We start from the raw sequence: 13122 nt of genomic DNA, 5'->3' as shown, positions 1-13122 counted from the left end.
GATATCATGGATCTCATCAGAGATCCTGCTCCATATGCTCTGCAGACCCCCTTTTTCTGGATACAACTGAAAGAAGGCCAGTGCTATCGTAACACATGGGTGACAGAAACATGATTCCTCCCCACAGTCCTTCACATTCCACAACATACTTCATACTGAGTCCTCTTCATACTGAGGACTTTACCCATTACCAAGCAATCTATGTTTTTAAAGTTATGTGGGTGTAGAGTGTGTAGTATGAACCACAAAGCATTAGAGCACACCAGGGGCAGCTGAGGAGTGAACTAGCACATATTTAGTGGCAGCAAGCAGGGACCCAGCAGGGATCAAACTCAGCAGGGAGATGGACCAGAGTTCAAAGCAGGAAAATGAACTAACCCCTTATCCCCCATTGACTTCAGCTGAATCCAACATGTTCAACACCTCCACCAGCTGACTTCTCTTTCAGTGGTGACTGATTTTTTTCTGCCACACCATCCTTCTGTAAAGTCTTGTTCATCATGTTTCCATCTATTCTGCTAGCTCTTGTAGGCAGGTCTGTGCTGAGGTTGCAGAACAAGTGTGTCTGGGAGCACGTAAGCTTTGGCAGTTCCAGCAGTAATGGCAGCGTATATGAGATGCAGAAAAGTTGGAGTATATCTAAAAGCCCACATGACATGGAAGAGACTATAGGAAGTCTGGAAGATGTGCAAGAAATGTATTATCTCATGCTAGCCTGGCTAGTCCTCTGCATCTGCTACTGGTTTATATCAGAGATGGAAGAGATCCTCTTGCCTCAGCCAGCAGTTTACTTTCCATGGCTCTTTGCCAAGTGTAGTATTATAGTAATGAAAAAAGTACAGAGCTGTCACTGTACGGCTGACTGTAGGATATGGGAAATAGATGGCTTGGCTTATGGTGCAATGGTGCAATGGTAAGTATATCTACAGGAGGTGTGCAGAGGATTTTGATAGTATTGATCAACAGCATCTATGGAGCACTTCCCTTGTCTTTCCATGCAGTACTTCCCTGACTTATAATGTTCCTGTAAAATCTGCAGTCAGTGCAGAAATAATTTCAAGACAGTGTAAATATATGTTCTATGTAATTAAAGCATTTGGTGTCATGGACTAGACTCAAACACCATGTGATGTGTATTGTCTGATACATTCAAATCATTGTAACACAATCATCAGTCAGAGATCACATGCTGAATCTGAAAAACAGTAAAAGATCAGCTTTTTCTTCACTTAATGCTGTGTGAATTTCGCTGGCAGCTGTGTTGGTGGGTGCAGTATTGCCACCTTCAAAATACACTGGCTAGTTTCAAAACAATTCAACATTAATACATGCAAGCCCAGCAGTTGTGCCAGAGAAATTTTGAGAGCATATGGACCAGAGATCACTGTGAAACTTTTAAAATGTGTGCTACTCTGTTTTATACACATACCTGTTGGTCCAGGCATCAAGTGACACTACATGTACAAATGAGCACAGATGCCATTAGCAAGTCTGAGCAACAGGCAGAAAAACAAGCCCCTGAAATGTGCTGACTCTTTGCTATTAAGTTTCTGTTGGTACAAACCTTTGGGTAGGAGGGAGAGGGGAAGCATTATGTCAATACACCCTGTGCTGTACAGTGCTTAGCTAACAGCATTCTCGTACAATTTTTTTCCCATTTGTCTCAATTAAAATGTGTTTACGCTCACTTGGGGAACAACAAAGCTGTAACAAACTGTCTCGTAACATTAAGCACACACTGAGATGGAACAGTGAATCACTATAAACACTTTCTCCCACTAGCTATAAATTATTCTTATTTCTGTTTCTCTAAGATCACTTCCCCAGCTGGCCTTTTCTGTTCCGAAGAACGACAAGGCAAAAATGGCAATTTCATACCCTATTACCTGTCTGTACTCAGAGTTCATAAAGCATTGTAAGTAACTTGGATTCTTCACTCTGCGTGCACCTCTGAGGGACTGTCAAGTGCTCACTGCTGTGCAAATGTTTCCAGGACTGCAGTTTGTAGAGAACAGAAGCTAACGTCCATGTTCTAACTCCAGTGCCATCCAAAGGCATCCAATTATTTTTGATGACTGTCACCAAAGAACACTTCTACTGAAGTACTGCTAAAATCCTGGATGGGTTTTCCAGAAATGCCCAAGTGATTTAGGACTTATGACTTGAGGTTTCCTACCTGCACCTCAGAAATTCTTGCTTGATTTGGGGGATTGTAACCTGCATAGCTGCAGGGGAGTGCAAATCCTATTTCAATGGTGAGTTTTGTGTACCTTTGTTTTATTTTAATGTTCATATTGGACTGGTCTTGACTGTTATCTCATGGCTAGTAATATATATATATAAACTTAATTGTTCTTGTCACAAAAAGTAAGAAACATGGGTGTAAGCACTCAGTTGGCTCACATGGGAAATTCAATTTATCTATTGCCTGGCTACAAGGTCACTGTATACCGTGACCTGCTGGTACAGATCTGAGATCATGGAGCAAAGGAGACTGAAGGACTTAAAGAGGTCTGCTCTTTTCTTCACTAATTTCTATCAACTCACATGGAGAGAAACTGTTACAAGAGCCTGATGAAGCAGGGGGAACTTTACCAGAATAAATGTAGAGAGATCATACAACAGAAGAGGTGAGGAAGCCTTTTCATGAAGTTTTTGATTTTCTGAATTATCTGCATTCACTGGAACTTCACTTTTTAAGAGACTATGAGCTAAGTCAAAGTGATCACAGAAAAGTGACCTGAAGAAAGAGGGGTTACAGTTCAGTAGGGACAAACACAAAGTGGTAAATGCCAGCAGAAACAAGCAGGTACTCAAGCTCAGTATGTAAAAGCTGGCAAGGAAACAATTCTGTAGAAGCAGTTCAACTGATTTCACCCCATACATCCATCAGCACAAAGGGTTAATGAGAAGCTGTTGTGAAATCAAATTTTCATCCCAGAGTGGGCAAGCATATCTGACATGATGAAGTCATCCCTCACTGGGCTGTGTTCAGTTCTGGGAGGCACCTTCTGAGATGTGGATACAACTCAGAGAAGAGAGATAGAAGAAAGATCTCTGACAGCAAGACCTATGAGAAAATAATGAACAAATCTAAGTCATGCTCCACAGAAGAGAACATTGTGGCTGTAAACCAAAAATGAATAATGTGTTTTACAAGTCCCCTGTGGAAGTAATCATCTGAAACAGCAACAGGGAAGATTCAAGTTGGCAAATCATTTTACCAGTAAGACTGTGAGGCTTTTGAATAGACTGCCTGAGGAAGCAAGAGTCTTCAGAACTGGGGATAAGTAAATGCCATCTGTTATAGACATGGCTGATCCTGCCTAGGAGTACTAGGAAGGGCTTGTACTAGGAAGTACTAGGAAGGGAATACTAGCAAGGTTTTCATAAGGCCTGTTCTGGCCTTGTGGCCCTCTAATTCCATCACTGTAAACCTCGGGCATATCTGTGTTCATTTTCTTTCTCCCTGTGCACTCCTAAAGGAGAGTGTTATCCAGACACTTAGACTTCTAAAGGGATTTGGAAGGTCCTCAGGTGAAGAGTGGCAAAGACAGAACTACCCTCAGTACTCCAGTAGCTAGAAAAAGGTCCCTGGTATCTTGTGAAAAGACTAGCCATAATATTTGTGCCTCGCTGTTCAAAGCAAAGAGAAATGCCAGCACTCTGCCAACCTTGGAAAATTACATATATGTGCTCCACAAACTGAGGTTATCTGTGCTGAGAATTTCAGTCTTGAGAAATTCAGTCCCTTTCCCAGCAAGCTAAAAAACATTCAAAATCAGAGCATTAGAGAGGCTCTGACAAGGAGCACAGGGCCTCTACGGAGCAATCTGCTCTGCCACTGCATGGTGGGATGGGCATCTGGACTCCAGTGGCACAGATACAAGCCACAGCAGTTGAAGAGCAGCCGAAGAATTGTGGTATGGTTACAAATTCATCATTACCTTAATGGATTAATGTTTTTCTGACTTTCCTACAATGATCTGGTTGCAGTGAGGTTGAATGCAAATTACAAATGAATTTTATAATCAGGGATAATTGGTTTTTGTACATCACATTTGTTTACCTACCTTTTCCAGCCCAAACCTCTTACAAGAGTAAGGTTATTAAAATAATTCTTGCTGTCTAAGAAAGAAGACTCCAAAACAATAAAAATTCTTGTGATTTTTACTTGAATTTTGGCTACTTTGCTCTAGGAGCAAATTTAAAGATGGCGGAGAGATAATCCACTAGTTAATTTTAATAAGGCTATGTTTATTTGAGTAGTGTAAGGATCTGAAACTCTTTATTTTCCCATTTCATAAAGTGGGAAAGAAACAGAGGCTTCTCTTCTGCAAAGAAAGAGACAATAGGTATCAAAATGATATTGTGATTTCCAATGACAGGTTCTCTAGGAACAGTGAAACTGCCATTTTATCACAGTGAATAGGAAAAAAAAAAAAAAGAATACCCCAGGACACCAATGACATAAAAGACTGTAACTTAAAATGTAACATAATTAATATCTATATAATATACTGAGCACTGTAATATGTTATATTATGTAATATAATATATTAATATCTATAATATACTGAGCGCTGTAGAGATCGTAATTTTTCACTAGGAAAAAATTAAAGATGAGTGATAAATATTCTACAAATATGTTCAGTTATGCTTTGCATGAAAATAAGTGCTGGATACAGCAATGGTCATTTATTCCTATTTTAGATTAAAGAGGATGCTTAGAATTTCACTAATATACTCAAATTTGCCATGTGTGAGCTATTAGCTGTACAGGGTCAGCATACTGAACATTGATAAAAAGGTTTATGACACTACTAAATGAGCTCTGCACATTTGGCATTCACATTCAGGTGACCTGAGCACTACAAAACAATATTGACCTCCAAAATGAAAGGATATTTCTGCAAGTAAAATATGATGCCAGGCATTTCATGTACAGATGATCATTCTCTTTACTAGTTGAAGGATGTATAAAGAAAGCATGAAAGTTCCATATTGGTTTGGATTCTATTTTTACATTGGAAGCATTGTCTAATACTACATTTCAAGAAATGCTTTGCACAGCTGTCAAGGCAAACATCTTTATGTGGGGATGACATTTTCAGTCTGAAGCAATTTATTGAAGGGATTAATTGGAAGATAATAAGCCACACTAAGAACAAGGCATGACTTACACTGTCTAAAATGCACGTGTCAAACATGGTAGACAAAGCACTCTAATTGTGCAAATTCATGCTCTTTGGGGGTCTCATTTCTTCTATTAAAAACTGAGATGAACTTAGTAGCCAGCAAATAAATTTTAACTCAAGAGGACATGAGCTCAGAGCTCATTGTTATACAGACAAGCAGCTGCTATTCTTACTTAATAGTTCCTTCAACAATCAGCCAAGTCTGTATATATGTATGGTGTAGTTGGATTATCTTCTTAAAACCCAACTAAATTTATCATAATAATTGTTTTGAGTAATGTCCTGTCCACTTGTAAAATTAGGTTCCACTTTTCATTCTGTGTACTCATGTGCACCTGAGGATCAGGATTCAGGGCAGGAAAACTGACAATACCTGTCCCCAGGTATATACTCATACAAAGCATCAATGAATAACTACAATGTGATTTTAAACTTTAACCCACATTTAAAGCAAAAGGGGAGAAAAGACAAAACAGAAACATATAAAGACATATGTATTCAACACCAAAAATTCCGACAAGGAAAAATACAGAAAAAAAAAAAAAAGAAAACAAACAAACAAACAAACAAACAAAAACACTTGTAACTTTGGAAGCAAATGGAGAAAAAATGCTAAGGGGTTCTTCTTGATTTTGTGCTTTCAGCGGTGCATCAAAAAGTCTTCTTGGAGAAAAACACCAAGGGAGCCGAGTGAGAAACTCAAGGATAAAAAAGTGACAGAGAGAACATCACTGAAGAAAAATGAGAGGATACAAGTCTAAATTTGGAGAGACAAACACAGAGCAAGTGGAAGAGAGAAACTGGAAGACTTGTGTTAGAACATCAGAAAGGAGAATGAAAGAAAAAAAACGAGAACTAAGTATCCATGTATTTCTCTCTCTCTTCTCTCTGTCTGCTAGCAGGATATTTCTGAGGTATTTCTGCATCACATTAAACTCCCTATTTGGAGGGAAGATCAAAGGATTTTGCCCGAGTACATACATTTCTGTGTCCATATCCTACATGAGTACAAGATCCAGAGGCACTTCTCATAGCAGCAGCAAGGTTTAATGATGTGGTACATGGAGCATTTTTTCTTTGGAAAGTTATGCAAGTGATAGCTCCTCCTTACAGCTCTCTGGGAGGAGAAACAAGGAGATGAGGTGCCCAAGCTCACTCAGCCCACAGTAGATGTAAGTGGGAACATTTAGGCTTAGAGCAAAGGATTTACTGATTCACAAATCACTTCATTAATCACCACAATATATTGGAGATAATACCAACTATTCTTGGAATGATTTATTCCAAAAGCACATCACTGCAATAATTTCTTGGACCTATCCTATCTGCTTTATGGGCATATAGCGGATGCATAACTGGCCCAGGGATGTAAGTGATGTGATATGGGTGGAAGCACTGAGTCAGAAATCATGGTTTGGCTGCAAGCTAATAATTGCTATAGCTGATTAGTTAAATGTTTCAAATCATTATGGCAAGCGCTCACGAGAAAAGGAAAACTCAATTTGCTGCATTTATCCTCAAGCACAGGTGCACATGAGCTACTAGAAGAGGCTGCAGGAGTGGCAGTGCTCACCTGGAGGAGGGACCAGCTGAAGCCTTTGGTTACCCAGCTCGGTGTGTGCTACATAGAATGAAGAGACAGGTAGTTCTCAGCGATGTGCAGGGCAAGGACAAAAAGCAAAATTCACAGTTTGCAGCAGGAAAATCCCCGCTGAACACAAAGAGTTGCTCACACTGGGAGAGGCTGAGCATGGGGATGGTGCCAGAGGAAGGTTGGATGAGCCCCTGAGAAACAAGGTCTAATTTTGCATAGTAACATTTTCTGAAATGACTCTCCACAGAAAAGTTGCTGTAGAAACAGCACTTGCTAATGTGTCCTGTCGCAGACATTGTTTCCCTGGTAAGACCTGGATTACAAGAATCCTCCCATTGTAATACAGTGAGCTTTACATTAAGACCTCCCAACACTGAGCTTCTGGCAAATACAACTTCATCATGTAAGAACCAAAGAGGTGACAAGAATTTAAAAGCTGTAGGTGATAGACAGCCATGCTGAGACAAAGAGTTTCTGCTCCTTGACTGAGTACTGTCACACATCACTGATTCTGTACCCCAGCTGAATGACCTAACCTTTAAAAAGTGCTTATAGCACAACACATTTTGTCATAATAAAAGTCACAGAGGCTTGTCCATGAAAAAAGTAGAAAATTCTCCATTTTGACATAGCACAAAAATAACCACAAATAACCACATGAATTTGATAATACACATTTTCAAAGAAGAAAATTTATACTGTCAAAGTTTGCTTTATTTCATGTGTACTGTGAATTAATATTGTTTCCCATATTTTGAGAAATACAATAGAAAGCCCTTTATGATTATGGATAATAATTATACTACCAAATACCAAATATAAGTCAAACCATTTAAAACTTTGGATGGAATGTCATTCTATAAGGTTTAGGTTCTCTGAGCACACATCTAAGATATGGAGATAAAAATATTTGCCTATAAAATAAATACAAAAGAAAAATATAATAGCAGCCTGAAAGAACAAAGCAGAAATCTTGACTTTGGTATTACTTTTAGATCTCACAGATCCTATAGTTTTATTTCAAGGTCAGGAGAACTTCCTGGTTTCTATTCCAAACCATTTTTTTCCCCTGCTTTCTGTCTATATGGAACCTCAGGTCAGAAAGATAAATACCAATTTTACCATGACTCTGTTTGCTTCGGTTTCGTCTTAAAGAAATTCTAGTTGTTTTTCTATTATTCTAGAGGATAAAGTAATGAATGATCAGACAGACTTTCAAGACATTCATTAAATTTCATTTATAGTATAAAGACTTGTCATAATGCAACATGCTACCAGTATCTCAGGCTCAGAAAAAATACAACACGAGGATAAATTCCACATTAAGGTGCTGTATTTTGATAACGTTTAACAAAAATTCTTTGCTGTGCAAACAACTCATCTCACCTGAGTACCTTAATTACTAACAGACAGTTTGGTACATCCATAAGGAGATGCTCAGCAGGTTCAAAATGCTAATTTGGTGGTTGGGACAAAGGCTGACTCATTTGGTCTTGCAAAACAATTGACAGATAAACACTATTCACTCCTGAATAAATACCTCAACCAAATCTTATAGAAAGGCACAGGAAAAAGAATGTCTGAGAGAGCAGCTTTCAGCTAGTGCGGCAGCAGGCTGGGTCCATGTGAAGGAGAGATGCTTGCTGAAGTGTGGAGTTTAACCATCAGATTATCTTGAGATGTAAAGGACCACATCCCTAGTTGCTGTAAAGCTTGGTAACTTCTTCCTCACTGGCAGTGTCAAACTATTTTTTTTGACAAAAAACTGTAAACATCTGGTGTTTAATGAGCCATGTGTGCTCAATTATTTGACATTGACTGTTGTGAACACTATAGAAAAGACCCATGTGGAAGGTGGGATTTTGTGATCTCATTAGTGTCTTTACTAGAGCATGGTAGAAAAAGACTGCTGAAAAGACTTCTGGAAGGCACCTGAGATGGTAGTTGCTGACTGGTTGTTCAGCTACAAAACGGAAAAGACAGAAAGCTGTTAGTATAAACATATCAACATAATATGTCATTTTGGCATTGTGTTGTATGTTCTTCTCAACAACAGTAGAAAATTGGTTTATACTATTAGTTCTTGCACATGGCATTGGTTTAATGATGGCGATATTGCTGGAAGAACACAAAGCTAATATTATAGCTGAGAGAAAAGAATCTCTACATGTTTTTTTATTTATTTATATTTTTGTAGAAACAAATACAGCTGGGACGACTGAAACAACTTTCAAACCTATTTCAATCCCAGTAAAGTACCTTTGTTGGGAATAAAATAATTAATGGCTGTATTTTGCCATTTCAAAATGTTGAATATTTCTAATAACTCAAAAAAGAGTTATGTTCCATAGTGGAAAATGTTAATCTATTTTTTTCATAACTTCTGAGCTTCATTAAAAAAAATAAATATAAAATTTTGAAACCATTTTCAGTTAATCTCCCTGAGTGTGTTTGCTCTTCAATAATGCCAGTAAATCACAAAATCACTTCCTGGCTTATCTTTAATAAGTAAAACAAACAATAGATTTGAAAATGTAGTAGAGCAGAGCCAGAGAGTTGCTGTGAGAATTAGGATGAGCCCATGGCAAAAGAAGCAAGAAATAACATTATGATGCTTCCTTTTGCCTTCTCTTGAGCCTGTACCAAATTAGACCGATTCAGAATCCAGTGAACTGTTTCTCATTCTAATATGAGAAAGGAGCGAAGCTTGAGCCTCTTCATCTGTTTGTTTGTTCAACCTAAACAACTCTTAGAAGTTTTAATGAATTTCAAATACATTTGACAGAAAGGTTAGCAGTTTCATATCTTTATGGCTGACAAATATTAAGACAAATGGATACATAAAGGACAGAAACCAGAGGAAATGGATGCATCTGGAGCTGAAGAAGCTTTGAACAAGATTATCAGAAAACCCATGCAGGAGAGAGCCATTATACAGACATAGGAGATAAACTTTGATCAGAATTTGTGCCTTGTTAGATGCTAGAGAATTTAACAAAAAGATGCATTTCTGCAAAGGACTAACTACTTTATTTCTGCTGCTCAGAGGACTACTCACTTGATTTCATAAGTGCGGATTTGATAAATACAATAAGACATGCAGTCTTAAGGACAATGCGGTGACTTATGCATGTGAAACAGCTAATTTAAAAACCACTGTGCTAACAAAGAGAGGAAAAAAAACATTTATGTTATTAATTAGAGATAAGTGAATAGGTCTGAATCAAATAAATCTGCTCAAGCTGTAATCCCATGAGATAACGCTGAACAAATGTTTCCGTCTCAGAGATTTTATTTGTTTTCCTTCTATTCTTTTTATTACTTAGACCACAGAGGTTCAAAACATGGTAAGTTTGCTCCTTTTGAGGTTCATTCTTTTCTGTTATAATTGTATTGTGAATGAGCAATGAGGGGATAGCTAACATCTGTAAATGGCTTTAATGCACCATATAACACTACAGCTATATTAGTATCCTTTAACCAAAGGAAATATCCCTATTAGGAGATATGTGAGAACACATTTTCCAGATGTATTAGCAGACATATTTGCATGCATTATTATGGAAAAAGGGATTTTAATTAAGAGTTGAAGCATTATTTTATAAGATTGTAAAAACACACTTTTACAGCAGATAGCATGGTTAGAAAGATAATCTGCTATGCACAGCTCCCTCCTTCTGCTTCCCCCTCTCATCCTTCTTCCATAAGCCCATGTACAACTGTGTATATACAACATACACAACAACAACATACACAACAACTGTCTATGTACAACAAAGAGCCTTCCCTGTAGTTTTCCACCTAGCCCTTAGCTATAAAGGTCTGTTACACTTTGTGGGCATTTTTCACATCCATAGTGAGCAGTGAGGATCACAGGCTGTGCTGACAAATTTGAGTTCACAGCTGTGGATGTCAGTCCAAAGACGTGTCTTCTCTGTTACAGCTGCTCACAGCGTGGTGGGATGGAGGGGAGGAGGAAGATGTCTGTCATGTTCCCCCCCAATGATGTGACACAGTCAAAGCTGTAACAAGCACTTGGGGTTGTTGTCCATATCACTGCAATGCTAAGGACAGTGAAACAGCAGGCAAAAAATACCCGCTGAGTTGACTTCTGCATGGTATCACCCCCTGCAGAGGCTTAGCTGATAATAGCACTCTACCTTTTCTTAAAAAAGTGATCAGTAGCACAGTGGGATGGTGGTGGCTCAGATGTGTCTTCCTCTTAGCCTGTCAGCAGAGAAGATAAATGGAAAGCAATAAAACATTTTAAAAGTTGGACATAAAGCAAAGTAGGGCTTTATGATCCAGAGCTCAGTCACTGAAATGAATGAGCAGCCCTGAAGTTACTAGCAGCAGTTCCACTCATTTTATAGTGTATGTAGATTTCAGAGTATGCTGATGCTGCTCACCATTTGTCTTCTAATCTTTTGGTTTTATCTTCAAGGTGAACTGCCAGACTTGGTTGTGGTGTGTCAGTAATGACCTGTTACCAGAAAAATTTATGCTAGCACCACAGGCTAAAATCAACTCTCAGTAAACACCAACAGGGCTGTAACAGAGCCACAGACTCGGCCTCTCTGACTGCATTTCATTCTTGCATGATGAACTAGGCTAGGAGAGGATATACACAGCAGTTTCTGTTATTCGCCAGTAACATCGGAAAATAAATGGCTTTACTGAGGAAGACCAACCAGCAGGACCAGCTCCAAAACTTGTGATGTTACACAGAAGGAATGCTTTTGTACTGTCACTTCTTACTTTATATGTAGAGTCCAAGAGGGTTAGCAGTGCTCCTGCAGACAGGGAGAGAAGTAAGAGTGGAATAAAATGAGGAGATGGGAATCAAGAAACAGTGAGAGAGGATGTGTGTCAGAGGCAGTGGCTGCTATGGTCTGAAAGAAATGTTAATTACAGACTTATAGACGGGTGAGGAACAACATTCCAAAATACCTGGGGTAACACTTGTATGGTTATCGGTGGCAGCAGCAGCCCCAGGGAGTGCTGGGTACAGTATGGTTTTAAGAGACAGTGGGGCTGTTTAGGGAGATTGTCATTGCCTGCTGCTGAAACCTCTGAAGCAGAAGGAATAAATAAATAACTGCCAAATAACTGCCAAGGATGCATGCAAGGACAGGGTGCAGAGGACAAGCAGATGGAAATGAAATATTATGTCTGATGGTGTTTGGGCTTGGGTCCCAAGAGCAGCACGGGAAGGAGGAGGCCAGGTAGTGGGTGAACCAAAGAAGAGGGAGAGTCTGGTCAGCAGTTTGCTGCACAGAGCAACACCAGTAGGGCACCACCTCAGGTCCTGGGAGGCCCTGCCACCCAGCTTGCCCTGTGCGTGTACACCTGCAGCACAGCCTGGCCCAGCCCCACCATGGGTGGTCGTGGAGAAAGCCCTGAAAGGCTGCCCACGCTGGAGACCTACCTCTGGCCTGGCTATCAGTGCTCAGCATGCAGCCTGTGGGGAGCAGAAGGGGAAGGCCTGGATCCTGCTCCACCAAAATCAATAGAGAGCCTGTGGTGCTGGCTGAAGTTGGACTTTTTGGTCACAACAAAACTACACTGCAGGCTTCAGGTTCAGAGGTGAGTAGCAAGCAAGCTGGATACAACATTTTTTCTTTCCATCAACAGCTAATGAAACAGAAAACAAGTGGAGCAGACACCCACACGGGCTTGGTGCTTATCTGAAACAAAACACAGGATGTATTGGATGGGCTAATAGCTGTGTGGAGAGCTTCCTCACCTTCCTAATTCTAGGGACAGATACTTAAAAAAAGCAGACCACAAAGGAAGAATGCCTTCCTGTGTTTTCTTAAAAAACATTACTGATGTTGCCTTTCTTCAGCACTGCTTATGGGGCCAAGCCAGGTGTGACTCTCACCAAACACTAGCCTTACCTCAGCTTCTCCCCTCCTGACAAGAGGGAAAGAGGATGATTATTTGCACTCTTCTATTTGTTCTTCAGATGGATTTTTTTATTTCATTTTGTTTTAAGAGTTGCTTCTTGTCTTGGTCATGGCTGACATTTTCCATGTTGTATAAACTTTCATAGTCAGTCCCTAGGCTTCAGCAACACTTCTGAAATACGTAATTTTATGATACACCATAAGTCAAGGTTGGGCTTTTGGGACCAAATTCTCTGCCAAACTCATTTCATTGAGTTAATAAATTTGGCAATCCTGGTAAACAGGAGGCATGAAAGACAGCAGTTGGAAAAATCTGCCCTCATGTCTTTTGAGAAACTGTCCCAAAAATTTGCCTCTTGAAGACTTGGCCAGGTGTTTTCTGTGTGAAATGAAAGCCAGGTCTTAATGGACACACTCCTTC

This window comes from Oxyura jamaicensis, chromosome 2 (assembly GCF_011077185.1).
Source record: "Oxyura jamaicensis isolate SHBP4307 breed ruddy duck chromosome 2, BPBGC_Ojam_1.0, whole genome shotgun sequence".
NCBI lineage: Eukaryota > Metazoa > Chordata > Aves > Anseriformes > Anatidae > Oxyura > Oxyura jamaicensis.
The sequence above is the reverse complement of the archived record's forward strand: the minus strand, read 5'-3'. Positions refer to the sequence as shown.